The following is an 18,965-nucleotide window of genomic DNA, read 5'->3' on the forward strand; positions in this document are numbered from 1 at the left end:
TGCAGTAGATTAGGTGTATATTATAATATTCTGCAGTAGGTGAGTTGTATATTATAATATTCTGCAGCAGCTGAGCTGTATATTATAATATTCTGCAGTAGGGGAGTTGTATATTGTAATATTCTGCAGTAGATGAGGTGTATATTATAATATTCTGCAGCAGGGGAGCTATATATTATAATATTCTGCAGCAGGTGAGTTGTATATTATAATATTCTGCAGCAGGGGAGCTGTATAGAATAATATTGTGTAGCAGGTGAGCTGTATATTATAATATTCTGCAGTAGATGAGATGTATATTATAATATTCTGCAGCAGGTGAGCTTTATATTATAATATTCTGCAGTAGATGACCTGTATATTATAATATTCTGCAGCAGGTGAGCTCTATATTATAATATTCTGCAGTAGATGAGCTGTATATTATAATATTCTGCAGCAGGTGAGATGTATATTATAATATTCTGCAGCAGGTGAGCTGTATATTATAATATTCTGCAGCAGGTGAGCTGTATATTATAATATTCTGCAGCAGAAGAGCTGTATATTATAATATTCTGCAGTAGATGACCTGTATATTATAATATTCTGCAGTAGGTGAGCTGTATATTATAATATTCTGCAGCAGGTGAGCTGTATATTATAATATTCTGCAGTAGATGAGCTGTATATTATAATATTCTGCAGCAGGTGAGCTGTATATTATAATATTCTGCAGTAGATGAGCTGTATATTATAATATTCTGCAGTAGATGACGTGTATATTATAATATTCGGCAGCAGGTGAGCTGTATATTATAATATTCTGCAGCAGATGAGCTGTATATTATAATATTCTGCAGTAGATGAGGTGTATATTATAATATTCTGCAGCAGGTGAGCTGTTTATTATAATATTCTGCAGCAGGTGAGCTGTATATTATAATATTCTGCAGCAGGTGAGCTGTATATGACAATATTCTGCAGTAGATGAGCTGTATATTATAATATTCTGCAGTAGATGAGCTGTATATTATAATATTCTGCAGTAGATGAGCTGTATATGTGGCGCCCTGCTGTGCATTGGTGCCACAGAACCTAGAGGGGTGCATGGACGGATTCCTCCACAAGAGGCCCTCACAGCATACACACACCTCCACCTTCCACCTCAGACCACCAGAGGGAGCCCGTTAGGGATATAAATAGAGAAGGTGGAGTTAGTCAGTCAGTCAAGTCTGTAAGCAGTCTAGAGAACAGTTTCCTCAGGGGACAGAGGTAGTTCCAGTCCCTCTAGAGAGAGTTCAGACTCATAGAGCTCAGACTAGTGAGCCTAAGGCGTGCCGACGCCATAAGAGAGGTGAAGAGTAGCGAGGCCTACTGCCAAAGTGAAGCCTAGTGAGAGCCCCGAGCGGCCGAAGGCAAGTCGAGTAAGCGAGCTACATAGGGTGCAGAGGAGCTTAGCCAGCTCACCCCAAAACCATTTACCGGACACCGGGTCCGTGCCTGCAAGCATCTCTAGGACCAGCAGAAACAACCGGAACCCTTGGCGAACTACATGTCCCAGGAACACCAGAAACTGACCGTTATCCCAGGGTCAGGAATCACAGAGGCCCAAGTAACCAGGGAGTGTGATCTCCATCAGATGTTCCTACCACCAGGTCAGCCGGTGCAAGACAGAGACCAAGTTAGGCCTAGCTTCAAGCAGGTCATAAACTTATCAGGAAAAGGCGAGAAACAGCAGGCCCCACACCCGCTCACTGGGGAGATTCCTGAACTGCACCCTTCACCCTACAGTGCCCTGGATCGTGCCTGAAACACCACCAGTAAAGGTACTGAAGTGAACTGTTGTGAGTGTGCCTATTCTTCTTCTGACCCGGCTGGGTCCCCTCTGTCCTGCATCCCTTCTCCTATGCTGCCCTGAGGCCTCGCTCCACCTGTGGGGAGCCGCGCCAACCAAGCTGCCTGACCACCGGCCTCAGAGGACCGCAGCAGTGCTGGTGATCCTCACCAGACACCACGGGTAGAGTCACGAACTTTCCCCTATCCCATACACCTTTTCCCCATTCCTTTGCTTTTAAGAGTGACCCCAGGGTATGGACCCGCGAGCCGGCCACCGCGACATCCCCCAAAACTAGCAGCAAGGCCCGGGCGCCGAGTAGTCTGTCCCCAACAACCTGGGCGTGTCATCTCTTGCTGGCGTCACAAACAGGATTCCGTGCCCGCTGCAACGACGGAGTGTTATGCCCGTTGCCACCGGGTACTGTGCGCCTTTAATCAAAAACTGTGTATTAAACTGTGGCGAAGATTGCCGCCATTGTTGTGCCACCGAGCGGGAAGAAGGGCGTAACCGCGGGAAACTGAGAGGCGTACCTGCTGAAGCGCGCAAAGCCCCGGACATGCCCAACACCTCAATGTCAAACCAGGAAGCGCCAGGTCCTGGAAGGAGCCTCGGTGAGCGCTCTGACGTAGGACGCAAGCGACGCAAGGTCCTGAAGGAAGACCGTCACCTGCGGAGCTACGGCCTACCGGAAGAAAAGAAAAGAAGGTAGGCCACTGTTAGCTAGGGGGTCGCCAGAATGTCCAAAGAACAGCACAACGCTGGAGTACCGGTTAACCGCCCTGATGTTCAACCCGAGCTCGACGCCGAGCAGGCCGAAGCAGCAGCTCCACCAGCAGGGCCTGTAACCCCTGTCATACCCATGGCCCTACTGTACATCCCTGGAGCGAAGTGGCTCCCCCAGTACAGCGGCAAACCAGATACCCTGTCTGGATTCAAAAGGAAAATATGCGGTATACTGGACATGTACTCTATGACAGGCAAGCAAAGAGCCACTGTTGTATTGGGACAATTGACTGGTGCTGCGGAGCGATAAGTAGAAACCTGGTTGGCCGCAGACCAGGAGTCAGTGTCCGCAATCTTTAAAAAGTTACAGACTGTCTTTGAGAATCGTACTGAGACAGACCTCCGGATGAGGTTCTACAACTGCTCTCAGAAACCAGAGGATAGTGTTCGGGACTATGCCTGGCGTTTTCAAGGGGCCGTGCGAGCTCTGAAACAGGTTAGTCCAACCAGCATCAATGATGAAAATAAAATGCTGAAGGAGCAGTTTATCCGGGGACTGAGGTCTCAAGAGGAGAGCAGAACTGTGCGTTGGTGGTCCCTGGAACATCCAGATGCCACCTTTGACACCCTTAAGGACATGGCTATAAAAGGACTGCAGCCCCTGGAAACAACTGCTATCCAATGTTACCAGGGTGGGGCCACCCCAGTGCCCGCAGCGTCCACCTTTTCCCCGGTGGCTGCTGAAGCCAAGGTGCAAGCAACGTCCCCTAGTGAGCTGGACAGCGTCAGTTGAGCAAAACCCTGACCACTGTACTGAGTGCCCTGCAGCTGAGGACGGAGCCAAAGGAGGAAGGGAGGATCCTGCTAGTCGACAGCCCTGAGGATGTCCCCTGGATGAGAAGGATAACGCCGCCCCCTGGGAGGACCAGCGACCAACGTCGCCTGCCGAAAGACCCTGTCTGTCACTGCTGCCACAAGACAGGTCACGCCGTCCGGAGCTGTCCTTTAAACGAGCAAACCCTGGGGCCGAGGGCCGACACCCAGGAGTAGACCCCTCAGGCCCATCAAACTGGTACCGCAGGTTCGTGGGAGGAAGACCTCTTCTGTCCATCGTTCCGGATGGCCTCGCGACACCTGCTCTGCTGGACACAGGATCTCAGGTAACCATCTTGCCTGATGTCCTCTACAAAAGGTTCTGGTCCATAGACGAACTTCACCCACCAGATCCAAATCTTTCCATGTATGCCTCAAACGGCCTCCCCCTTAACCTAGTCGGGGTTAAGGATGTGGCAGTAAAGGTGGGAAGGGTGGAACTGAAGGACCAGGGACTAATTGTAGTAGAGACTAATCCTGATGATACAGACTTGTATATGGTACTTGACACTAATATTGTTAGTAACTGTTTGGGAGAAGTGTTGTTCTTGCTCCAACAGATAGCTGACACTGCCAGACCAGGCAGAGAAGGGCGCTGCAGAAAGAAATCCGAGCCCTTATGTACCAGCAACAGGTAAAGCTAACAGGCGGTGAAATTGGTAATGTACGGGTGACAGACCCGGTACCCATTGTGATTCCCCCAATGAGTGAAATGCTGATTTGGTGTAGAGCAGCAATAGGTCTCAAAGGACGGAGCTACCAGGTGGTAGTAGAGCCCCTTAGCTCGGAACATAGGCCTACACTCTTGACTGCCAGAGGGGTAGTGGATGTACGCAATGGGAGGGTGCCCGTATGCCTCCTAAGCTATGGGGAGGACGAGGTTAGATTACCACGCTACGCCACTGTTGCCAAACTGTACACAGTAAATAACAACTCCATACACACGGCGGAGCCCTTAACCTCACCAGACGAAGTGGAGGATAATGACCCGGCAACCCAGGTGGAGGATTGGTGTCAACAGTTCCATGTTGGGACAGACACCACTGCTGCCCATCAGAAGCAGGGTGTACACCGGGTGGTTCAGGAATACGAGCAGGTATTCAGTAAGCACCCACTTGACTTTGGGAGGATTAAAGGGGTTCAACACCATATCCCCACAGGTGACCATCCACCCATCAAAGAACGTTACAGGCCTATACCACCAGCACACTACCGTAATGCGAAGGAGATGTTGCACGACATGAAGAAGGCAAGGGTAGTAAGGGATAGTTGTAGTCCCTGGGCAGCTCCCCTAGTTCTAGTCAGGAAAAAGGACGGAAGCATGAGAATGTGTGTAGTTTACAGACAAGTAAATCGCATTACACATAAAGATGCATACCCTTTACCACATATAGAGGAATCCCTGGCTGCCTTAAAGTCTGCAAATTACTTCTCCACCCTTGACCTCACTAGAGGGTACTGGCAAGTAGCTGTTGCTGAGGAGGATCGGGAGAAGACGGCCTTCACCACCCCGATGAGACTCTGAGAGTTCAATAGTATGCCGTTTGGACTCTGCAATGCCCCCGGAACGTTCCAGAGATTGATGGAGTGCTGCCTGGGACACCGCAACTTTGAGACTGTACTACTATACCTGGACGACGTGATAGTGTACTCCAAAACGTATGAGGACCACTTGAAGCACCAGGCGGAGGTATTTGAGTCGCTGTCCCGGTATGGGATGAAGCTGAAGCCCTCAAAGTGCCACCTGCTCAAGCAAAAGGTACAGTACCTGGGGCACATCGTTAGTCCAGAGGGAGTAGCACCAGACCCGGAGGTCACTGCCATCCAGAAATGGCCAGAGCCGAAGAGCCTCAAGGAGGTACATCAGTTCCTCGGACTAGTCGGGTATTACCGGAGGTTTGTGAAGGACTATACTAAGAAAGTGGCGCCTCTGCAAGACCTCCTGGTAGGACAGTCCCCCAGAGGCAGAAATCCCCCGTTCCAGTGGGGTAAGGAGCAGGCTGAATCCTTTAATGTGATGAAGGAGATCCTGACCGGCGAAGAGATCCTAGCCTACCCTGACGGATTAGGAGCTGTATTGAGTCAGAAGCAGAATGGCCAAGAGAAGGTGATCGCCTATGCAAGCAGGAAGCTCCGCCCGACCGAGAGGAACCTGGAGAACTATAGCAGCTTTAAGTTAGAGTTCCTGGCCCTCGTCTGGGCCATCACCGAGCGGTTCAAGCACTACCTGGCCTCCAGAAAATTCACTGCCTTCACTGATAACAACCCCTTGACCATTCTAGAAACAGCCAAGTTAAGAGACATGGAGCAACGGTGGATGGCTCGGCTGTCAAACTACCAATTCACTATTAAGTACCGGGTGGGCCGCAAGAACACCAACGCCGATGCCCTGTCCAGGATGCCTCACCAGTCGGACACTGAAGAAGAAGTGGATGACCTGGAGGAGATTGAGCTACCTGCCTTTCATCGGAATGGAATGGTCCTCGAGCAATGAGCCTCCAGGAGGCAACGTGGTAAGACGTTAAACCCCCTGCCTCACCACAGCTGGAAGGAGACCCAGGACAGCCACCCGGTTGTCAGTCGTATCAAAGAACTGATAACCCAGGAAGGTTCCTCCCTGGAGAAGGAAGCGTCTCTCCAAGCCAAGCAGCTGAGGAGTGAGAAGAGCCGGCTGTTCATCTATAGAGAGAAGCTGTGCCGGAGGAACGTCAACCCCAAAACCCAGGAGATGGTAAGGCAGATAGTGGTGCCCAAGACAGACATCCAGATGGTGTTGGAGGCTTACCACAATCAGGCGGGGCACTTTGGCTGGAAAAAAACTAGAAACCCTGCTGAAGTGTCGGTTTTATTGGGTAGGAATGCGCAGTTCCATCGAGAGGTGGTGCCGGAATTGTGGACCCTGTAGCCTCAGAAGAAAAGACTACAGCAGCCAGAAGGCACCCCTGCAACCCATCAAGATGACTCATCCCCTGGAGATCGCGGCCCTGGATCATGTCAAGCTGTCACCCAGCAGGTCAGGATATTCCTATGCCCTGACCATGGTGGATCACTACTCCTGGTTCCTGGTGGTCGCCCCCGTCAAGGACCTGATGGCAGAAACTGGGGTGAAGACATTTCAGGCGTACTTCTGCAGGCCCCACGGATACCCGAAGCAGGTGCTGACAGATCAAGGCTCAGCCTTTGAGGCCGAATTGTTCAAAGAGTTCTGCCATCTGTACTGGAGTAAAAAGATCAAGACTACACCGTACCACCCCCAAATCAACGGTCTCTGTGAAAAGATGAATAACATCGTCATCGACCTGCTGAAGACCTTACCACTAGAGGAGAGAAATCAGTGGCCAGACCTACTACCTGACCTGGTAGATCTGTACAACCACATACCTGTGAGTTCCACCAATTGTACTCCAGCATATCTCATGCGAACAAGAACCGGGAAGTTGCCCATGGACCTGGAGCTTGGTGTAGTAGAACCAGAAGCAGATATGTCCACTGAGGACTGTGACACGACCAGACAGGAGCAGTATAGAAGAGTACAGGCCTGTGTCGAAGACAGTCTCACTCGGGTGAGGGACAAACAGGAAGCTCACTACAACAAAAGTGCGCCGGCAGAACCCTTCACACCAGGAGAAGTGGTGTTAAAGAGGAAAAGGAGAAACCACAAACTTGATGACCAGTGGGAGAGAGAACCCTACACTGTGTTAAATTCAAGATTCGACAATAGGAAGACCTGTGTGATTAGTAGAGACGGAGGAAGAACGACTGCAACGGTATCTAGAGACCATCTGAAGTTGTGTCCAGACCTTCTAAAGCCCCAGGAAGAAGTGCCTCTCACCGTACCGGAGGAGCCTAAAGAAGCAGTACTCCATACTGACTTAGGAGATTTCCTGGCAGATTGGCCTCAAGTAGGAGGAGCAGTGATAATCCCTGTGATCCACTTCTTTCAACAGCCAGAAGACCCTCCACAGCAAGTAGAGCCTGCAAGTGCTTCAGAAGAGCCTGCTCAAGAAGAATCCCCGGAAGAAGGATCCCCGGTTGGAGCAGAGCAAGAAGGCCCAGCCAATGGTATACTTGCCAGTCCTGTAGAGAGGTTAAGGCAACCCCGCAGTTCCCCAACACTTAGAGCTGACAGAATGGGAGGTAGTGCAAATACTAGTGCCTCACGCATCCCAATACCACGTAGGTCGACACGTAACACACGAGGTCAGACCCCTGTCAGATACAGAGAGTAAAGAAAGAAACTCTGACAGTGTAAACAGTTGCCCCTGGGGTATTATATTGTGTATTTTCATATATGTATTTATTAACTTGTGTTTTGCTTTATAATGGACAATCTAAGTGAAATGGACACTTTTCTTGTTTGCCTCTAACTTCCCGTTAGAGTACATAAAAGAACTCTGTGGCTGAGGACTGTGTGCAGCTCAAAAACTGCTTCTTGTAAATAATTGCACTCCCTGGAGCGCCCCTTTAGGTGACCTCAGAAGAAAAACCTGTCTGGTGTGGCACTAACGAAGGTGCAACTCAGGATCGCCATGCCCTGCAGCCACCCCAGGGCCTACGTGGAGGGTTTGCTTTGGACAGATCCCTCAAGCTACCAAGTACTCTACCCTGTGAGATGGACATCCTGTCGGGGAACCTCACCGGAAGAGACTTGAAATCTGAGGTTGCTTATTGAACTGTATATATCTATTTATTGTTTATGATGTTTAATATGTAACGTTTAAGCCAAGTGCCTTCCATAAAGGGAAGAGTTATTGTATTGTTGTTATAAAAAGTACTTTAGTCCGGGAGTACTGAGCTTTGCTAGGGGGGAATGTGGCACCCTGCTGTGCATTGGTGCCACAGATCCTAGAGGGGTGCATGGACGGATTCCTCCACAAGAGGCTCTCACAGCATACACACACCTCCACCTTCCACTTCAGACCACCAGAGGGAGCCCATTAGGGATATAAATAGGGAAGGTGAAGCTAGGCAGTCAGTCAGTCAAGTTTGTAAGCAGTCTAGAGAACAGTTTCCTCAGGGGACAGAGGTAGTTCCAGTCCCTCTAGAGAGAGTTCAGACTCATAGAGCTCAGACTAGTGAGCCTAAGGCGTGCCGACGCCATAAGAGCTGTGAAAAGTAGCGAGGCCTATTGCCAGAGTGAAGCCTAGTGAGGGCCCCGAGCGGCCGAAGGCAAGTGGAGTAAGCGAGCTACATAGGGGGGCAGAGGAGCTTAGCCAGCTCACCCCAAAACCATTTACCGGACACCGGGTCCGTGCCTGCAAGGATCTCTAGGACCAGCAGAAACAACCGGAACCCTTGGCGAACTACATGTCCCAGGAACACCAGAATCTGACCGTTATCCCAGGGTCAGGAATCACAGAGGCCCAAGTGACCAGGGAGTGTGATCTCCATCAGAAGGCCCTACCACCAGGTCAGCCGGTGCAAGACAGAGACCAAGTTAGGCCTAGCTTCAGGCAGGTCATAAACTTATCAGGAAAAGGCGAGAAACAGGGGGCCCCACACCCGCTCACTGGGGAGAGTCCTGAATTGCACCCTTCACCCTACAGTGCCCTGGATCGTGCCTGAAACACCACCAGTAAAGGTACTGAAGTGAACTGTTGTGAGTGTGCCTATTCTTCTTCTGACCCGGCTGGGTCCCCTCTGTCCTGCATCCCTTCTCCTATGCTGCCCCGAGGCCTCGCTCCACCTGTGGGGAGCCGCGCCAACCAAACTGCCTGACCACCGGCCTCAGAGGACTGCAGCAGCGCTGGTGATCCTCACCAGACACCACGGGTGGCGTCACAAACTTTTCCCTATCCCATACACCTTTTCCCCATTCCTTTGCATTTAAGAGTGACCCCAGGGTATGGGCCCGGGAGCCGGCCACCGCGACATCCCCTAAAACTAACAGCAAGGCCCGGGCGCAGAGTAGTCTGTCCCCAACCCTCTGGGCACGTCATATATTATATTATTCTGCAGTAGATGAGCTATATATTAGAATATTCTGCAGTAGATGAGCTGTGTATAATAATATTCTGCAGTAGATGAGCTGTATATAATAATATTCAGCAGCAGGTGAGCTGTATATTATAATATTCTGCAGCAGGTGAGCTGTTTATTATAATATTCTGCAGTAGATGAGCTGTATATTATAATATTCTGCAGTAGATAAGCTGTATATTATAATATTGTACAGCAGGTGAGCAGTATATTATAATATTCTGCAGCAGGTGAGCTGTATATTATAATATTCTGCAGCAGATGAGCTGTATATTATAATATTCTGCAGTAGATGAGGTGTATATTATAATATTCTGTAGCAGGTGAGCTGTATATTATAATATTCTGCAGCAGGTGAGCTGTATATTATAATATTCTGTAGCAGGTGAGCAGTATATTATAGTATTCTGCAGCAGGTGAGCTGTACATTATAATATTCTGCAGCAGGTGAGCTGTTTATTATAATATTCTGCAGTAGATGAGCTGTACATTATAATATTCTGCAGCAGGTGAGCTGCATATTATAATATTCTGCAGTAGATGAGCTGTATATTATAATATTCTGCAGCAGGTGAGCTGCATATTATAATATTCTGCAGTAGATGAGCTGTATATTATCATATTCTGCAGTAGGTGAGCTGTATATTATAATATTCTGCAGCAGGTGAGCTGTATATTATAATATTCTTCAGTAGATGAGCTGTATATTATAATATTCTGCAACAGGTGAGCTGTATATTATAATATTTTGCAGTAGGTGAGCTGTATATTATAATATTCTTCAGTAGATGAGCTGTATATTATAATATTCTGCAGCACGTGAGCGGTATATTATAATATTCTTCAGTAGATGAGCTGTATATTATAATATTCTGCAGCAGGTGAGCTGTATATCATAATATTCTGCAGTAGATGAACTGTATATTATAATATTCTGCAGTAGATGATCTGTATATTATAATATTCTGCAGTAGGTGAGCTGTATATTATAATATTCTGCAGCAGATGAGCTGTATATTATAATATTCTGCAGTAGATGAGCAGTATATTATAATATTCTGCAGAAGGTGAGCTGTATATTATAATATTCTGCAGTAGATGAGCGGTATTTTATAATATTCTGCAGCAGGTGAGCTCTATATTATAATATTCTGCAGCAGGTGAGCTGTATATTATAATATTCTGCAGCAGGTGAGCTGTATGTTATAATATTCTGCAGCAGATGAGCTGTATATTATAAAACTCTGCAGCAGGTGAGCTGTATATTATAATATTCTACTGTAGGTGAGCTGTATATTATAATTTTCTGCAGTAGGTGAGCTATATATTATAATATTCTGCAGTAGATGAGGTGTATATTATAATATTCTGCAGTAGATGAGCTTTATATTATAATATTCTGTAGCAGGTGTGCTGTATATTATAATATTCTGCAGTAAATAAGCTGTATAATATAATATTCTGAAGCATGTGAGCTGTATATTATAATATTCTGCAGTAGATGAGTTGTATATTATAATTAGTGTTGATCGAGCACTAAAATGCTCGGGTGCTCGAAGCTCGGGCCGAGCTCGCCGTGATACTCGGGTGCTCGACCCGAGCAACGAGCCCAATGTTAGTCTATGGGAGACCCGAGCATTTTTGGCGCGGCACCCCCGGCAGTCTTTTAAAAGCCTAACAAGTGCCCAAAACGATAGTGACAGTGCTCAAATGACATGGGGACAGCATGGGCATCGCCCCAGGAAGCATTTCTGACGCCCAGTTCACTGCTGTCAACAACATGGTCAGAGGTATTAAGCCACTTTTAAGGGCTCACAATAAAACGTTCAAAAATGAAACTGAAACTGCTTTCCTGTGAAATATGTTAAGGAACTTCCCTTCCAGGGTAAAGACTTGTGTATAAGGTAAAATAAATAACGCCCCCAAAAAAATACTCCTCCAACCCTTGGGCTATGTTCACAAGTAGCATTTTTTATGCGTTTTTGCACTTTTGCATTGCTTTCAACCGTGACAAATGCATTCACCGGGAAATGTCATTTTAACATTTTACAACCTTATCTGGCTATGTGCTGTGTGACACATGCATACAGTGCTGAAAAGACATGGGAACAGCATGGGGAAGACCCCTGGAAGCATCTCCGACACCCAGGTCACGGCCTAAAAGTGTGCCCATCAGAAGTCATCCTTGCCGCATCAGAAGATGCAGACTTGCAACTATCCCCGTGCCCAGGGCACTGTTCAATTGTACCTCCCCCAAGCGCAAATATGCAGCCAACCACCCACCCACCCCCAGGCTGCAATACCATACTGCTTGCTTGCACTTGAAATTGGGCCTTTTAGGCATGTGGAGGCGGAATCTGGCCACCACGTCATGGCTGCGTTGGCGGCCTGGAATCCATACTCAGTCCCCAGCCGCCCGGCGGCCAGGTGTCCACACTCGGTCCCCAGCCGCCAGGGGGCGGCCGGGTGTCCATACTCGGTCCCCAGCCACCCCACGGCCGGGTGTCCACACACGGTCCCCAGCCACCTGGGGGCAGCCGGGTGTCCATTAAAGGTCCCCAGCCGCCCCTATTTCTCCTGTCAACTTCCCCCCACACACTTTTCTTAGCCCGGCCTGCTTTAGGGCAGCATTGGACGAGACCACCAGAGAACCAGACTCCTCTGGTGGGCCCTGGCTTCTCCATCAGGGGAGTTGAGAGTGCCAAGGTGAGGAGCATGATGATGATGATAGAAGTTAGCATCTGCTTTGTTTTCTTTTAATGCAAGCATAAGTGTGCAGCCTGCCACCCACCCATCCCCAGGCTGCAATGTCATACTGCTAGCTTGCACTTGAAATGGGGCCTTTTAGTTTGGAGGAGGCAGAAGCTGGCCACTACCTCATGGCTGCTTCGGCAGCGAGGTATCCATACTCAGTCCCCAGCTGCCCCTATTTGACCCGGTGTGCCTTATACATAAGATTAAGCGCGTATACCAAAACATTACCTGTGCCCTCCCCAGTGCATTTAGTGGGAAGGACAGCCTATTCCGCTGTAGTGTGTGCATGCCAAACCCCTGTTCATGGTACATGCGAAGATGCCTCCCACCCTGCACCTGTCGTTGCAGACTTGCAACTATCCCAGTTCAAGTCCTTGTCCCAGGGCAGTGTTCAATTGTACCTCTCCCATTCCTTGCAATGCAAGCGCAAGTATGCAGCCTGCCACCCACCCATGCCCAGGCTGCAATACCATACTGCTTGCTTGCTTGCACTTGAAATTGGGCCTTTTAGGCATGTGGAGGCGGAATCTGGCCCCCACATCATGGCTGTGTTGGCGGCCTGGAATCCATACTCAGTCCCCAGCCGCCCGGCGGCCGGGTGTCCACACTCGGTCCCCAGCCGCCCCGCGGCGGGGTGTCCACACACGATCCCCAGCCGCCTGGGGGCAGCCGGGTGTCCATAAACTGTCCCCAGCCGCCCCTATTTCTCCTTGGAACATCCTCCCACACACTTTTCTTAGCCCGGCCTGCTTTAGGGCAGCATTGGACGAGCCCACCAGAGAACCAGACTCCTCCGGTGGGCCCTGGCTTCTCCATCAGGGGAGTTGAGAGTGCCAAGGTGAGGACCATGATGATGATGATAAAAGTTAGCATCTGATTTGTTTTCTTGGAATGCAAGCGCATGTATGTAGTAGGAGCTAGGCCTGAGGTGGTCAGCGTTTTGGCGCATATCCTACCTCCTCCGAGGAGAGCTGGATGTTTTCCTGCTACTATTCCAGTTCTATGACTCCCGTTAAAACAAAGCATCAGGTGATAAATGATGGATGAGGTAGTGGCAATGGAGAAAGAGCAGGAGGAACAGGGACCATTCACATCAATATCAGGTCAGTCAACCACATATGTCTTGTAGGATATCTTTCTGTAACAAAAGGAGCGGTTCGGCTACACAGTTATAGGGCATACAGTGAGTGCAATGCCTACCAAAAATTTTGAGGCACTCCAATGCCCCTTGGAAATGACATGGAGGTCAGAGGGCCTTAACTAAACCGTTTTTTCCATTTATAGCAACTGGGTCTCCTGTACACTGTTAGCCTAAGCAGTGAATGGAAGGCTTTCCAAAAATTATGAGAAACTGCAATGCCCCTTGAAACAGACGTGGATTACAGCGTACTAAAAACCTTCTACCCATTATTGGGGAGTGGCTCTCCCTTAGTTTTCGCCTTTGCATTGAAAAGCAAAAGCTGAATAAAATTAGGAGGAAATGCAATGCCCGTTGGAAGAGTCGTGGAGGTTAGAGGTAATTAAAAACAACATTTCAATGCCCCTTGGAAGAGCTGTGGAGTTCAGAGTGGCTTATGAAGACGCTTTTAATGCCCCTTTGAAGAGACGTGGAGGTCACAGAAGCTTAAGAAGATGGTTTTAATGCCCCTCGGAAAAGACGTGGAGGTCCCAGTAGCTTAACAAGACGGTTTGAATGCCCCTTGGAAGAGACGTGGAGGTCACAGTAGCTTAACAAGATGGTTTTAATGCCCCTCGGAAAAGTGGTGGAGGTCGCAGTAGCTTAACAAGACGGTTTTAATGCCCCTCTGAAAAGACGTGGAGGTCCCAGTAGCTTAACAAGACGGTTTGAATGCCCCTTGGAAGAGACGTGGAGGTCACAGTAGCTTAACAAGACCGTTTTAATGCCCCTCGGAAAAGTGGTGGAGGTCGCAGTAGCTTAGCAAGACGGTTTTAATGCCCCTCGGAAAAGACGTGTGTAGTGTCGGCGTCCCTGCCTCCTGCTAGGCAGGGACGCTGTTCCCCTCACCTCTCCGCTCCGTGCCCGGCGTCCTCCTCCCGTTCTGCAGGCAGCGCGCGCTGCTTCCCGGCCACTGTGCTTAGGGCGCGCGCGCGCTCCCCCTCTCTTAAAGGGGCCGCGCGCACCATCCTAAGGAGTCCCCGGCCAATGGCCGGAGGACTTCACCATATATAAGGCACCTCCTCCAAAATGGAGGTTCCCGAGCAATGTTGTAGCATAGTTCATCACTCTGCTTCAGCCCTCAGGTCCCGTCTCCAGTTACCTGCCAGTTTCCTGCCAGTTTCCTGTCTGATACCTGCCTGACTCGTGTCTATCTGCTGTTATTCCTGCGGTCCGACAGTCTGCCTACCAGCCCTGCCAGTCAGTCTATGGATCCGGCTGCCCGCTCACCTGGGAGCGCTCACCTGCTACCTGCCTGCTAGACTACCTGGAGACTCTGCCGTCACATGCTGTGACCACCTGCCTGTCCAGAGAATCTTACCCGCTCACCTGGGAGCGCTCACCTGCTACCTGCCTGCTAGCCTACCTGGAGGCTCTGCCGTCACGTGCTGTGACCACCTGCCTGTCCAGAGAATCTTACCCGCTCACCTGGGAGCGCTCACCTGCTACCTGCCCGCTAGCCTACCTGGAGGCTCTGCCGTCACTTGCTGTGACCACCCGCTTGTCCAGAGACTCTAGCCCGCTCACCTGGGAGCGTCCACCCGCTACCTGCCTGCTTGCCTACCTGCAGGCTCAGCCGTCACTTGCTGTGACCACCCGCTTGTCCAGAGACTCTCGCCCGCTCACCTGGGAGCATCCACCCGCTACCTGCCTGCTTGCCTACCTGGAGGCTCAGCCGTCACTTGTTGTGACCACCCGCTTGTCCAGAGACTCTCGCCCGCTCACCTGGGAGCGTCCAGCTGCTACCTGCCTGCTAGCCGACCTGGAGGCTTAGCCATCACTTGCCGTGACCACCCGCCTGTCAAGAGACTGCCCCCGTCACTTGCCGTGACCTCCTGCCCTCTTACCCAGAGACTGTCCCCGTCACTTGCCGTGATCTCCTGCCCTCTTACCCAGAGACTGTCCCCGTCACTAGCCGTGACTGCCTGCCCGCCTTCCCTGGGTGTCACCCGCTTCCTTACAAGGACTGCCCCTTTGTATAGTTGCTCTGTGGTTCCACCTCCCAGACCCGTTACAGTTTGCTCGGGCCATGGAACCTATGTCATGAACTGTCCCGTCAGAGGTCCCAACAGGAGTCCATCCTGAGTCATCTGCGGAATGTCAATTCTCGCCTGGACACTCTGACTGCTCCACCAGCAACCACCGCTAGTGTCATGACTCGCAGCACGGCAGCGCCGCTGCCCACCAATACCATGGCATCCTGCCCCGGACCCCGCCTTTCTGCACCTCCTCGCTTCGGAGGCGACCACGCTCAAGCTCGGGGCTTCATAAACCAGTGCATCCTGCACTTTGAACTCCTGTCCCACCAGTTTATTTCCGACCGGGCTAAAGTAGCCTTCATCATGTCCCATCTCACGGGGAAGGCACTGGCTTGGCTAAATCCTCTATGGGAGAGAGGAGACCCCCTGGTGTCCAACCTGCCAGCCTTTCTCACGGCTTTCCGGAAAGTCTTCGACGAACCCGGACGGAAGACCTCATCCACATCATCTCTGCTACGCCTCCATCAAGGAAATCTCACCGTGGGCCAATATGCCATACGGTTCCGTACCCTTGCTTCGGAGCTGGCCTGGGATAATGACGCCCTGGTGTCTGTCTTTTGGGAGGGTCTGTCCGGCCGTATTAAAGATGAACTCGCCGGTCGGGACATACCTACCACTCTCGACGACTTAATAACTCTTGCCACCCGGATTGACATCCGGTTCCAGGAACGCGCCAAAGAGGTCACCCGTGAGAGGAGGTTTCCACGTCTAGCCCCTACCTTTCAGAAACCTGTCACTTCTCCCGCTACTCCCCAGGCGCACTCACCCGAGCCTATGCAGGTCGACCAGACCAAGATGGTCAAGACCCTTCAAGAGTTACGCCGAGCCGAGGGGAGCTGCTTCTACTGTGGCAGTAAGGAGCACCGGATCCGTTCCTGCCCGGAGAGGTCGGGAAGCGCCTGTGTCTAGGATCGCTCAGAGAGGTCGTCCTAGACAAGAGTAAACCCTCTCCATCTCTGTTGCTGTCGGTCTCTATCATCTGCGGGGAGAACCGTTATTTTGAACTAGCCCACTTGACTCTGGAGCTGCCGGAAATCTGATTTCTCAGTCCCTGGTAGAGAAATACCGCATTCCCACCAAACCTCTAGCTGTACCCTTGTCTGTCGCTGCGGTAGATGGGGGCCTCTTACCACATCCCATCCAACTCATCACCGAATCCATAACCCTGCAGGTGGGAATGCTGCACTCAGAGAGCATCTTCTTTCATGTTCTTCCTGGACTCTCTCACGCCCTCTTGCTAGGCCTACCTTGGCTTCAGAAACATGCACCCATGCTTGATTGGCAGACCGGAGAAGTCCTTCGCTGGGGACAGGACTGCCATAAGACTTGTTTAGTTCCCGTCCATCCTGTCCATCCTTCTCCTACCCCAGCCAATCTACCTGGTCTTCCTGTTCCCTATTGGTCTTATGCGGACGTCTTTAATAAAAAGGAGGCAGAGACATTACCCCCTCATAAACCATACGACTGCCCAATCGACCTGATGCCCGGCGCTACTCCTCCCCGTGGGCGTATTTACCCTTTGTCCGCTGCTGAGACCCGGTCCATGTCTGAATATATTGAGGAGAATCTGGCCCGGGGATTTATCCGGAAATCTACCTCCCCGGCGGGAGCAGGCTTCTTCTTCGTCAAAAAGAAGGACGGCTCACTCCGTCCCTGTATAGACTATAGAGGCCTTAACCAGATCACGGTGAAGAATAAATACCCCCTTCCGCTCATTCCGGAATTATTTGACCGTCTGAGGGGGGCTAGAATCTTCACCAAGCTGGACCTCCGTGGGGCGTATAACCTGGTCCGTATCCGTCAGGGGGATCAATGGAAGACGGCATTCAACACCCGGGACGGCCACTATGAATATCTGGTAATGCCCTTCGGTCTCTGTAACGCTCCCGCCGTCTTTCAAGAGTTGGTCAATGACATCTTCCGGGATCTTCTCTACTCCTGCGTAGTGGTGTACCTGGACGACATCTTGGTCTTCCCTCCGGATCTTCTCACTCACCGGAGGGATGTTCGTCAGGTCCTGCTCAGGCTCAGGCAGAACCACCTCTACGCTAAATATGAGAAGTGCCTCTTTGAGCAGACCTCGCTTCCGTTCTTGGGCTACATAATCTCTCAGACCGGCCTACGAATGGATCCTGAGAAACTGTCTGCCATCCAGAAGTGGCCCAGACCAGAGGGGTTGAACGCTATTCAGCGGTTCCTGGGCTTCGCCAACTACTACCGCCTCTTCATACCGCACTTCTCTTCCCGGACTGCCCCAATCTCTGCGCTCACCCGTAAGGGCGCTAATCCCAGAGAATGGCCGCCCGAAGCAGAGGAAGCCTTTCTTTCCTTAAAACAAGCTTTCTCTTCCGCCCCGGTGCTGCATCGTCCGGACGGCAACAAACAATTCTTCCTGGAAGTGGACGCCTCCTCCTCTGGAGCCGGAGCGGTACTTAGCCAAAAGTCGTCTTCCGGAAGAATGGTAACTTGCGGCTTCTTCTCCAAACTCTTCTCCCCTTCTGAGCGCAATTATTCTATAGGAGACCGAGAGTTATTGGCCATTAAGCTGGCACTGGAGGAGTGGCGTTACCTGCTCGAGGGGGCTCTTCACCCGGTAATTATTTACACGGACCACAAGAACTTGGCTTACCTCCAGAGCGCCCAGAGACTTAACCCGCGCCAAGCCCGGTGGTCCTTGTTTTTTGCCCGCTTTGATTTCGTTCTTCATTTTCGCCCGGCAGACAAAAACATCAAAGCTGATGCCTTGTCCCGATCCTTCCTGGTGTCTGATCTAGAGGAGGAGCCTAAGCACATCATTGATCCCGCCAGAGTAATGCAGGTGGCCCCCGTGAATCTAAATCGTCTCCCTCCCGGTAAGACGTTCGTAACAGTACCTGATCGGAAGAAGATCCTACACTGGGGTCACTCATCTAAGCTAGCTGGCCACGCCGGTCAGAAAAAGACCCTCCAGCTTATTACCCAGCATTACTGGTGGCCTACCCTGCACAAGGACGTAATAGACTTTGTTTCAGCCTGTGTGTCCTGCGCCCGCAACAAGGTTCCGAGACATCTGCCAGCCGGTCGCCTCCTTCCTCTTCCAGTACCTGCTGCCCCGTGGCAGCATATAGCTATGGACTTTATAACGGATCTCCCTGTCTCTGCCAGTTGTACGGTCATTTGGGTGGTCGCTGACCGCTTTTCCAAGATGGCTCACTTCATTCCCCTGCCGGGCCTCCCGTCTACACCCGAGCTGGCTAAAGACTTTATCCGCCACATCTTCCGTCTCCATGGCCTGCCCCTCCACATCGTGTCAGATCGTGGGGTTCAGTTCACCTCACGCTTCTGGAGAGCCACATGTAAACTGCTGGACGTCACCCTGGACTTCTCCTCCGCTTACCACCCACAGTCCAATGGTCAAGTGGAGCGGATCAATCAGATTCTGACCAGTTACCTCCGGCACTTCGTTAATGCCCACCATTCGGACTGGGTGGATCTCCTACCATGGGCCGAGTTCTCTTACAATAATCACGAGAGCGAATCTTCCTCCAAATCCCCGTTTTTTGTAGTCTTCGGTCAGCATCCTCGGATCCCATTTCCCGTCTCCACCTCAGTGGACAATCCG

The sequence above is a fragment of the Phyllobates terribilis genome, unplaced genomic scaffold (assembly GCF_046119375.1).
Source record: "Phyllobates terribilis strain yellow unplaced genomic scaffold, ASM4611937v1 Scaffold_1__5_contigs__length_1240528914, whole genome shotgun sequence".
Classification (NCBI taxonomy): Eukaryota; Metazoa; Chordata; class Amphibia; order Anura; family Dendrobatidae; genus Phyllobates; species Phyllobates terribilis.